The sequence below is a fragment of the Sylvia atricapilla genome, chromosome 5, assembly GCF_009819655.1.
Source record: "Sylvia atricapilla isolate bSylAtr1 chromosome 5, bSylAtr1.pri, whole genome shotgun sequence".
In the NCBI taxonomy this organism is placed as follows: domain Eukaryota; kingdom Metazoa; phylum Chordata; class Aves; order Passeriformes; family Sylviidae; genus Sylvia; species Sylvia atricapilla.
Window position 1 is genome coordinate 52,161,901 of NC_089144.1, and position 12,082 is coordinate 52,173,982.

The 12,082-nt window shown below is 40.3% G+C and overlaps 1 long non-coding RNA gene across 1 annotated transcript; it reads right to left on the minus strand.

The window, feature by feature from the left end:
- Positions 1-752: 752 nt before the first annotated feature.
- Positions 753-3,300, minus strand: LOC136361526 (uncharacterized). Its single transcript, XR_010743655.1, has 2 exons — positions 3,185-3,300; positions 753-998 (listed from the first exon to the last, which is right to left on the minus strand). It is a non-coding gene; the product is annotated as an uncharacterized lncRNA (long non-coding RNA).
- Between the last annotated feature and the right edge of the window lie 8,782 nt (positions 3,301-12,082).

Consider the following 12,082-nt stretch of genomic DNA (forward strand, 5'->3'; position numbering starts at 1 on the left):
CAGCTGGCAGAGGGGCTTCTCAGCAGCGGGCAAGCAGTGATTTTCAGCTCAGTGATTTCAGCTTTCAGTGATTTCAGCTCAGTGCTCTTAGCTCATGCCCTTGCGAGTTAGCCCCTCTTTAGCTGGCCGTAGTGAGAGAGAGAGAGGTCTTGTGTGGAATTTCCGCAGGGTGGTACTTTATTGCAAAGGTACCAGTGAAAGGGATCCAGGGACGAGGAACCTCTGCCGACCAGAGGAAACCCAGGGGTTTTTATGGGACACCAGGGTGGGAGGAAAAGGGTACAGAACCAATCAATGGTAACAGATCTACATAAAATCCCGAGGGGGCTTGTGGGTCTCCGGACAGGTCGCAGTGACTAGAAAGTTTGTCTTTTGCCTTAGGGGCTCTGGGTGAAGTTGCAAAATTCTTTGTTAACTCCTCCGCTTGGCCCTCTCCAGGGCAAAGCAGCTGGGGCGTCGTCCACCCCCACAACCTAACTGACCTCCTGTAAGGGTATTACATATTCTTTTCTTCTTTCATAATATGCAGGGTATTCGTCTTTTTCTCTTTGCAGAGTGCTGTCTATACACCCAGATGCTCGAAATGATCTGCAACTCAGCAGTTCAGCAGAACTGCTCCAGTTCCTTCAGGACTTCCTGTAGCCATAGACAATGGTATATTCTTTGACACATTACAGTGTTTTAGTGTTCAAAGTCTTATTTTGTTACCAAGTTGTATTTTGGTTTATTGCAATGAATAGTTCAATACTTCATCTTTTTTTATCTCAGCTTTTTAAAACTCTGTATCTGAGAGATGGATACAACTAAAAAGGACACTTCAGAGAAAAGCTGTAAAGGAAGTCTATATATCTGTTTGCAAAGTTTATTTAAAGAGTGAAAACACTTGCCTGTTTGTGCAACTCCCACTACAATCAGAACAGATTTCTCAAGGACGATCCAGAGCCACTGCAGAGCCCCTCGGAAAAAAATGGGTCACTTGAAACAAGCCATCTTCAGATCTGCAGATAGGAGTATTGCATATTCTATTAGAGTATTGAAATTAATGCCCTCAAGTCAGAACTCAGAAATCACAACTCGCATGATCTGATTTGTTTCACCTTTACAATATTCTCCTCATTTGAGGAAAGGGCAAAAAAGAGAGAGGGGGGGAACAATCACATGAAGAGAGGTTTTATATGCTTGAATGCAGCTGAAAAAAGTTGGATGAACTTTTCCAATGCTGGAAAACGTCCATCTGCTTTCCCACTGCTAATATTTACTTCCCAAACTCTTTTGTGGCTATGCTGTCAGTCTGGGTCAGCACACATATCAGGACAAAAAAAATATTAGCTTCTCCTTCCCCTTGGCTACTCAGACAGACAGGAACAAGAAGTAGAGAAAGGATTTCTCCAGGACTGCACAGCTACAAACAAAAAATGTTATGAAATAAATTCGTGGTGCTCAGGAAAAGTCAGTACACAAATACTTTTGAGCATCTGATCCTCTGAAATTCACCTGTCTTTGTGTAACCTGAAGATGGAAACTTCTCCTCGTAATTATGATACATTGATGACTTAAATAATGTGCTGGGGGAACATATCATTGCAGGTCACAAGGATTGGAGAAGTGTTTTGGGTTTGTTTTGGGTTTGTTTGTCTTTGGTTTTTTGTTTTTATTTTTGTTTTTGTTTTTGGTTTTGCTTTTTTCAAACATTTAAAGGTACAACATAACTTAAAATCTACTAGCATTATCTCCTCCCATTCTCAGATGACCCTGACCTAGACAGATACCAGCTGGAGATGGACAATATGAGGGCTGGAGAATTCCAGGCCACAAAAGCATTAGAAAAAAAGATTAATTCATAATTGATGACAACACATAGTAGCTGCTGAACCTGACAATTTTAAATATTGACGAAGTTGTTATTTTAGATTTTTTTCATTAGCATTTTTTTCATATTTAATAAATCAAGGGTTTGGTTAAAAGAAATGAAGTATAAAAGTAAATTATGAAGCTTTCTGCACCACACATGACCTTTCACTAATATGAGTTCTCTAAAACTAGCATTCTTTGCCTGCACAAGCCCCTCTTCTGTGATAGTGATCTAAGAAAGTTGAATTTGCAGAAAGACGAGATTAGGCAAGTAAAATGTGGTATTGTTTTAGTAGTCATCAGCCTAAACAAAAATTAACCAATCTTTCTTCCTATGGAAAAAATCCAAACCTCTTCCAAAAAAAAAAAAAAAAAAGCCAACAAAAAACAAAAAACCAAAAGCAAAAAGAAATGCACTAAAAAATTCTAAGCGGTACAAACAGATGAAAAAATAAAGGCTCTTAACCAATATCAGTGTGCATCGTTTGGGTTGCTGGGAGTTGAGAGCTTCCTCGACATCATGGGAAGTCATGCAGCAGCTTGCAATTCAATTGCAGAGTGAATGCAGCCAGCCTTGCATAGGACAGATTTCTTCAGTGCCTCAGGGGACATGATATTATAGGGGTCATGGCCTAACTCTGGGCCTGTTCAGTAGATATATTCCTTATTGGATATAACAAAAAATAATCTGCTTTGCTTTATACTCCATAATTATATGCAAATTACAATGAGTAAGAACATCAACTAAAAAAACTCCACGTGAATAACAGGTAATAAGTTTCCAAAGGTCATGACAAAAGTTTGCTACAGGCTTTGTAGAGTCTCATAAAAAAAAAAAATAGTGATGTTTGAGGACTCTTAAGAAACCAGTAAGACACTTTTAAGTCTTTGGGCTGATTGTCACCACAGTTGCACTCTCAGGGACTGTGACATCACCCAGTAGAAGAGCAAATCACAAATCAAGAGCCACGTTCCTCCAGTAATTTATGGAACGGTAATGATTTATGCTAACTGCAGTGCTGCTAATCTGATTATCGTACTGATTTTTAAATACCATCATAGCAAACCTTTTAAGGTTCACTTAAGATGAAAAATGAGTATCATGGAGCTGTGCAGACTTCATTGCTCAGGACATACAATGCTAACAGAGACACACATAAAATGCACAATGCCATCAACTAAAGCATTGACACTTTCACCAGGACTGTTACTGATGATACCAATTATAGCAAATGCAACTGGAAACTACACAGGTCATGTTTGATAGCTGCAAACACTAATGGCAACATTTTAAAGTTAAGACAAACAGAAAGAATACTGAAAAGGTTCCTACCTGGGTCCTGCATCCACAACAACAGGTAGTTCCACTACCACACAAATGTTCAAAAAGTCAGAGAATTCTCTCCTTAAGCAAAGCTCTGCTGGTACATGGTGGAAGAATCATTAACTTCCAACTCAAACCAATGTTTTAATCTTGTCTCCTCCCAGTTCTGCCCTCTGTTAAAGGTCCCAAAATCCATGTTTATCCACAGCGGTCAAAAGTTAATTAGGAAGAAGACATGCAAGTGTGTTCGTTTTGTACATTCTTGTAAAGCATCTTTTTACTCCCCTCTAAAATTGTCTAGATTTTAATGGTTCACACCTTTCTGCTGTTTAAAAACAGAGTGTCTCAACTTTACGAATATTCCTGTTTCCAATGCATTTTGTTATGAAGTTTTATTTTCATAGTCTATGGCTAAAGTCCATTCACCTCAGACCTGCTAGAGCCAGCCAAGGACTTGCAGGAAGAGAAAACATAGTGCCTTGGATATATGGAGCAAAGGCAGTGTTCAAGAATCATTCATGCTTAGAAGACTGTTGAATTTATAGTTTATTGCTATTAACAGCAAAGGCAGGTGAAATACGAAAGTATATTAGCGCTATGTGTACTTTGGAGCAGCCCTTTATCACTGACAACCGTAGTTCAAGGAAACTGGGACAGGTTTATTTGATTGTGCCCCTGCTGTGCATTCTGGCAGATTTCTGAGAGTAACAGTACTTAAAAGATAAATTACTCTTGAGGCAGGTGAGATACGACTGCTGTCTGTCTAGATGTTACACTGAAATATTTCATTCCTGGTAGTTCCTGCCTCCTTTCCTGCTGCCAATTTCAACCACGTCACCAGCCATTTCCTCATAGAAATCAACTGGCTTAGTCAGACCTTGATGTACCATTGATAAGTCCATGCTGACTGCTCCAAATCACCAGTCCATCGTGTCCAGTAATGGATTCAAGGTTAACTTGCTCTATAACCTTCCATAAACCTCTTGCTGCTATTTTATTGGTTCATTTTGGTTGTAACTTCTTGTGCAGAACAATTCTTATTTTACCATGACTAAGTGATCAATAACATGATCAAGGGAGACTTTATTCATCATTACAGAGAAAATCCATTATAATCTAGGAGCTCCCAGATTATAATTGCATCCATTATGTTCAAGTCTGATGAAAAAAAACCCCAAAACCACCAACATTGCCATCACTGCAATTTTTCTAAAAGAGTTGTCATCACAGTCAGAACATTACTTAGCATTAAATACATGCAAGAGATGGAAACTGATAGTTCTGTAACAGATGTGGGCCTCTTTTTTCAGAGTTAGTGATCCTTCATGTCTGCTGTGGCATAACCATCAACTACCCACATTGAGCAAGTTTCTTATACAATGATTGATATTTTCTAGTCACAAGACAAGCATCTTGGCCCCTCTTAATTGCTTCTTATTGAAGGCTACTATATCATACTGCTACTCTGTGTCTCAGCAAGGGCACTGTAGTGGTTTCATGCTTGTTTTTGTTTGTTAGATCTAGTGTAGCGGTTTGAGTGTTACTTTCTTTTTCTTCTGTGAGATAGCATTAGGAGAAGCAAAGCAGGCCTAAACTTAAAGGTAAACAATTTATTAAACACATACAAAAAGGAGAGGAGGAGGAGAGGAGAGGAGAGGAGAGGGAGGAGAGGAGAGGAGATGAGAGAGGAGGAGAGGAGAGGAGAGAGTAGGAGAGGATAGGAGGAGAGGAAGGAGGAGGAGAGGAGAGGAGAGGAGGAGTAGAGGAGGAGGAGAGGAGAGGGAGAGGAGAGGAGGAGAGGAGCGAGAGGAGGAGGAGAGGAGAGGAGAGGAGGGAAGGAGGAGGAGAGGAGAGGAGGGAGAGGGAGAGGGAGGGGGAGGAGAAGGGGAGGAGGAGGAGGAGAGGAGGGAGGGAGGAGAGGATAGGAGAGAGGGAGGGGAGGAGAGGGGGAGGAGAGGGAGGAGGAGAGGGAGGAGAGAGGAGGGAGAGGAGAGGAGGGTGAGGAAGGAGAGGAGGAGAGGATTTATCTCAGGAACAGGATAATCTTCTCACTTACTTCTTTACTGGTGCAGAGGACTTTTTTTTTCTCTATCTCTGTTCAACATCTCATGGGATTAATATTACTGAGTTCATTACAAACACTTTTGCTCAGATCTACACACAAATTTAAACAATCATCTCTCTAAATGCATATCTATCTCATGATTTAAAGGGAGATCTATATTTGGAGTTTATTTTTACGGTACAATAAGAAGTCTAACTTAGAATAGAATGGTAACTTCTTTAATCCTTCCTCTAATTAGTCTTTTCACTTTCGTTCAATGATTTCATGCTGTGTCTTTTCTGCATTTACTTTCTTTTCTTTTACTCAGGAGGAGAGTTAGCATCTGTGTTAGGAAAGAGTTAACATTCTTGCCCAGGCCTGCAGATGGTTATTGATTTCTGCTGGGTAGCAGCCTTTAGGATTTTTAAAAAGTTGCCGCGGATGGGGGAAGAGAGCTCAGGCCAAGGGATCCCAGAGCCCGGCTGGTGGATGCCTCCTGCCCCCATCTCTCGGTCTCATCCGGGAGGGCCCAGCTTGGAGCTGTCCATCGAGACTGCAGGCTGCCCTTCTGCTCTGGGAAAGGGCTCAGGCTATGGCTAGGCTTTGGGCCAGCTTCCTACCCCGTAGGGGGAGCAGTGGGGTGTTTTAAGCTGCTAAATAACCAATCTGGGCCGGATGGGGCCATATCTTCATCCCCTACCCGGGTTGTGGGCCAGGTGGGGCTGCTGTGAAAAGCCCGGGCGTGGGGCCAGTTCCCCCTGAAAGGAGAGAGCCAGGACTGCCTTCTTACTTCCTCTGAGGCTGGAAGGTAAAAAAGGTTGTTTTCTAGGAGCTTCTGATATTTAACCTTGTAGGTCCATGGAGACATATCCTTTCTATTTGGTTTGTCAAACTATACTTCCTGAAAAACCACAACTTCCGGCCAAATCACCACAGGCACAGACACACAAACACCTGTGTCCTCCTTCTTCAAAGGTGTGTCACAAGCTCCATTCTTGAGCTCTGACTGTGTCAAGAAAAGTATGCCTGTTGTTTTACAGAGTTTCATGGCGGAGCTTTGCATTCCCAAGCTTTCATTTTCAGGTTGTCTTCAGATGTATTAACACACCAACCAAGAGAGTTTTTTAGCCTTTTAACATCCTAACATCTGAAAAGGGATGGAGCTAAAATTACTCTGTTACTTTGAAGTGAGACCTGTAAAAAAAGGTGCTACTATCTTTTTCACATAAGGGAACCGTATTTCTTTGTGTTTCATCATTCTGACAAGTGAATACAAATCAGTTTCTCCCTCTATTTTTTCCTAGTCCTGTATATACCATTTATTATGACTTTCCAGGATTAAAAATATCTTCTGTACTTTTCTTTCGGTACGGCTGAGAAGAATCTTTGTCTTCAGACTGGTGCTGTCCAAGCTGTCTGTGGAGCATTCAAATCAAATCTTACTTCTTGAACCAAGACAGTGATTAAAACTACCAGAATGGGAAACTCCTGGAGTCAAATTGCAGACTATGATCTCACACCTTAAAAAAAGAGACTCATCTCTTTTCCATCCAAGACCTCCCTCCTATTACTCACACCTGCAGGAAAAAAAAATTATATGACAGTAAAAATCCCCTTAATAGGGACACTGAGATATCAGTAATATCTGATTCCTGCTGAGGTTAAAAGCAGTCCTTACAAAAGCCAGTAAGTCACCTTTCACACAGGAGCTGGTTGCAGACTTCTCCAGGCAGAGGGTGGCAGCAGATCCCACCAGAAAAAGAAGCTGTCAAGGCACAATTTGCAGGGGGTAGGCAGCAGCAGCAGGGAGATGCTGCCAAGCAGAGGCCAACTGGAGTAGGCAGCTTTGATTAGAGCCCTTCTTATTCTCAGGACACTAATCCCTAGATACAGAAATCGATGTATTTTAAAATTTAACTCTTTGTTAAATAAAAGGGATTGTGTACAGCAAGTGTAAGCAAATACCATGTAGTTAAGATACTACAGGAACCATGAGGGGTTGAAAATAGCCTTTCCACAAAAGAGAAGGATTCTTTGGTGCTCCTGTCCCAGAGTGTCTAGTTCCTGTTTGGTGCTGTAGAGCTAACAAGAGAGAAAACCATGCTGAGAGGCTGATTTGTTGTCTCCATCTTAGCCAGTGTCTGAGAATTTATCCTTCCTCTGTTCAGTGGAGCATTTGCCCTTCAAAAGAACTTGATAAGTTCTTTTGAAATCAGTTTGAACATTGATTTGAAATTGAAAAAATTTGAAGTTGAATCTTGAAAACAAAAATAAATGTTGTCATTTTTGCATCATGCATCTACTGGGGAAAAGTAGACCATGATGCGCTGTTTTAATGATATTTTTTTCTTTTGTTTTTCTACTTAAAATACAAAGGATAGATATTTATGCTGGTTGTACAGCTTCTCTTTCATTCAGTCTTAATCAGCAGCTTGAACAACTGGAGTTGCTATTACAGACACAGCATTGAGGTGTAGGTCAGTGGCAGGTGAGAGTGCTTGGGCCTTTTAGTAGCCAGTCCAAATGTGGGCTGCATCACAGAACAGCAGAAACAAAAACCCTGCTGACTTTGTGAAATCCCAGGGTAAGACCCCCTTCACCTTCACATGGTCTGGGATACTAACAGAGGGAACAGGACTGAAAAATTAAATATGGCTCACATAATACCTCGCGTTATATAAAACCCACTTCAATAAACTGTTCATCTGTCTTGTTACACTAGAGCAGATCTTTTACAAGAATGGGCAAGTCTTGATCTTTCCCTGACAGAAAAATCTATCAGATGTCAGAAATATCCCAAAACTGTTTTTCTAGTGAAAAAAAAAATCACTATATTTCTATTACAGTTTTATCCTGTTTGATTTCCAGACACTGGAAAAGTCTGTCTGCACAGTTAAATAAACAGATTTTTGCTGACTGTATAATGTTATCACAGGTTGTTTTTTACTTAACAAGTTTGTGTTTTTCCACATCTTATTTTAGCAGTGCCAATATCACAGGATCAACAAAAGGCTTCTGGATGTGTACAACAACCTTTCAAACTTACCATGCTCAACAGCCATGAGGGAAAGCTTCCTGGCCTGGTCACCATCCAGCTGTGAGAATGTGTTCCACGTGCTCTCCACTAAATCCTTTCCTTATTTACTTCTTCAAAATTCAATGAACTGTATTAATCTGGGATGAGCTGTTGGTTAACTAACCTCCTGATATTAGCCACATGTTGCTTAAGTAAGGTCCTTTTAATGAGCACTTTAAATCACCATTTAAATTTAAATGGCTTCACATTTAGAATTGCCCTCATCATTTTTACAGCATTATGGACTTTTTGTCTTCTAGATGTTGATTAGCACTGGATGAAGACTGCCTCATGCAGCACTTGCTTAGTGATGCTACAGGGCACAAAAAAGAGAACCAGACTGGGACAGATGCATGATTCTTCTAGGCAACAGCCTTTGGGGTGGATTATTAATAATTGTTAATAATGTTGATCTATGTGTAAATGCTTTTAAATACCCTTAGAACCTAGCTACTTGCATGTCTATGCACTTCTAAAAGTAAGATTCTAATAGATGATTATTATTATCGATTATTAAGATTCTTCTAGATTCTAAAAGTAAGTTTTAGTAACTTCTCTTTTAATATTATGCAGAATTAAGCTGCATGTTGTGTCATCATCAGACAAACCAGCCAAAATGGTGCTGTCAGTGTTTTCTCTCAGATACCAGTTGTGCTGTTATTTCAAAATATTGCAGTAGTGGTTCCATATCTGTCTTACTCATTATTTGGAGCATTCCAAGGAGGCAATCTATAATTATTCAGCATGTGTAATCTTTTGAGATATCCACACCGCCTTGCTCTCTGTTTTTGGTAATTCTCTGAGATGCTGGGATGGCATGAGCTCCATAGCTATCATATTACATATATCTGTATAGAATGTGTTGTTCCCTCAGTCTTCTGATCTCACCATTTTGCCTCTATCTGTTAGGAGTTCTTGAAAATCTCTTCTGACATGATTAAAAATGATGTGCCTTTAACTAAGACATATGATTTCACTTGAGAGTTGCATTTCTTGCTGGGAGGTAGGAGAGGAAATGTGCCTTTGGCTCTTTTGCCCCAGGCCTGGCTGCACATCCCATTATTTGGCACAGCCTCATCCTGCGTGTGACAGCTGGGGACCTTGCTATTATATCCCACCTTTTACATGGCACACAGCCCGTGGGTGCTTCTTAACAAGGGAGTAAGTCCCTCACTCTGGCCTGTAAGGGTGATAGCAAAGGTTGGGACATCACCTCAGCTAATCCTTTTAACAATCTCACCTTTGAAAATGAAAGGCGTTTGCTTCTTTGGAGTCTCTTGGTTGTGGTTTAGTATCTCTAACTCTAAAAAGAAAAGAGAAGATCCGGATTGTTGACCTTTGTGAGACAGCACCTTTGCAGATATAATTTAAGATAAAGAATTCTGGTAGGAAGATGTTGACAGATCCAAATACCCTAGTGCTGAGATAAGTATTATAACAATACGTCTCTGTAGTCAGACACTCATCCATGCATCCATGTTACTACTTAAAGTGCTAAAATAAAGTAGCAGTCTGAAAATAGTTCAAATGGAAATGGTTATATCTGCTTGCTAACTTACAGGATTATTATTGCCAAAGAATGGGAGGAGAAAAATGGAAATTTTCAAAACACAAGGCAAATAAGAGTTACTGAAACAAATTCTTTTCTCATATACCTATATGTAAAGAAAATGGGTTATGGAAGGAAAACCCATATTTTAAAGAATTATTCACTGAGTATAGACTTAATATATAATAGGAGATAAACCAAGAAGCTGATTTTTCCTGTCCTTGTTTCTTTCTGAAGTGGGATATGTTTTTTCTCTTATTTTCTTTATATGTCTGCTGCAACCTAACCCTAGCCAACAATTAAATACCATGCAGCTTCTTGCTCACCCTTCCCCCACAGAAGGATGGGGAGGAGAATTGGAAAAAAAAAAAAGATTGTTTGTTAACCATTAACCAATGGGTTAAGAACAGTTTAATAATTAGAATAAAATAAAAAAAAAAAACATAATAATAATAATTGCAATGAAGAGGAAGAAAAAGGAAAGAGAGAAACAAACCCCAAGAAAGACAACTTTTTGATGCATGATATGGCTGCTGACTGATATCCAGTCTGTTCCTTAACAATCGCTGGTTCTTCCTGGCCAATTCCCTTCAGTTTATATGCTGGAAATGGCATTCCAGGGTAGGGAATATCCCTTTGGCTTGTTTGGGTCAGCTCCTTCCCAGCTTCTTATGCAGCCTCTCACTGGCAGGGTATGGGAAGCTGGAAACTCCTTGACTTGGGGTAAACACAATTCAGCAACAACTAAAACATCAGTGTGTTATCGACATCATTCTCCACTGAACCTATGACACAGCACTCTTCCAGCTACAGAGATGAAAATTTTCTCTCACCCAGGTGAAATCAGAGAATTTTCCTGGCCTTCTTGCTGCCAGGCATGTGCAGAACTGCCACTGTGACAGCTTAATAACTGGTGAGTAGAAACTTGCCAGGACTTATTCACAAAGTAGGAATTATCCCCATTGCTTTGACACATATACAACATCACACACTGAATGAAATGCAGGTTTCCTCCTTTTTTAATCCCAGTGTGGACTTAAGTTGGGTTCCTCCTTTCTCTCATGGGATATGACAGCTCATTTCTATGGAAGTGCCCTCCCCAGGAGGCTATGGAAGGCTCCAAGCATCATTCTTTCCTGGATGCCAGTGCCGTTTGAAAATTTTGCTATTTTTATGGTGATGTAATGGATGAGGCCTGCGACAGGAATGCCAATCTTTGTGATTCACCCCAATCACAACTCTTGACTTAGTCCTTATTCATAAACCTTCAGATTGTTTTAATTATGTTTGTATAGTTCCATACCCATTTCACAAGGCCCAGAGAACAGCCACAGCTGTCCAGGACCTCACTGCCCACAGCCTCTGAGACTCACTTGGAAGGACAAACATCTGGGACAGGAGACTGAGTCTGCCATATTCCTGGCCACTGTCTAAACACTCACCCACGTGGCAAAGCTGGGTGACATTGGTTCTTCCTCTGACAAAGGCATTTTCCCCAGTAATGGATGTAAAGCCTTACCTTCTGCAGATATTTGGTGATTAACCACCATCCTTCTTGCTGTTGTGGGTTAGGTAAGTCCCTAATGGCACAGGACACACATGATCATTGATCAAGCCCAGTGAATCCCACTCTTACACATGTGCCCCTCCTCACACACACCCAGGAGAGGCAGCACGGTGCCTATAGTCACTGCTGGGACACAAATGATGTGATACAAGTTTGTTTTGCCAGTATCAGGGTGAAGGATGAAGCCTACCTTTCATCACGTGCTCAAAAATTCTAGTTGCTTTAAAGGATATCCCTGTCGTGGTGCCATTTTCTTTTCCAGTACAAACTTTCTGGAGATTTATTCATATTGAACAGCTCTCCTTGCCCTCCTCACCCCAAATAATATTAATATCAAATATTGACAAAGCCCAAAAATGTCTTAGTTGCAGCTAGAAAATACAATAAATTAAAAGGAAAAGCCCCAAGTCACCTGGTCTTTTAATTAATTTTAATTAATTTTATTTTTCCCAAGCTGTCTGGTCATAGCTTTTAAAATATAATCATATGTATCTTGTATAATTTTGTTACATCATAAAGTGCATGGAATTATTTAGTACACTGAGTACTAGCAAGTAGCAAAAAGCTGCTGGATATCTAAAAAATTCTATTTTGATTCCAGTTTCTTTGGATGTACTCTTGTGGTCTCTTTGACTGCAACGATAACTTCTAGTGTTGATTGTTGTGCTGTA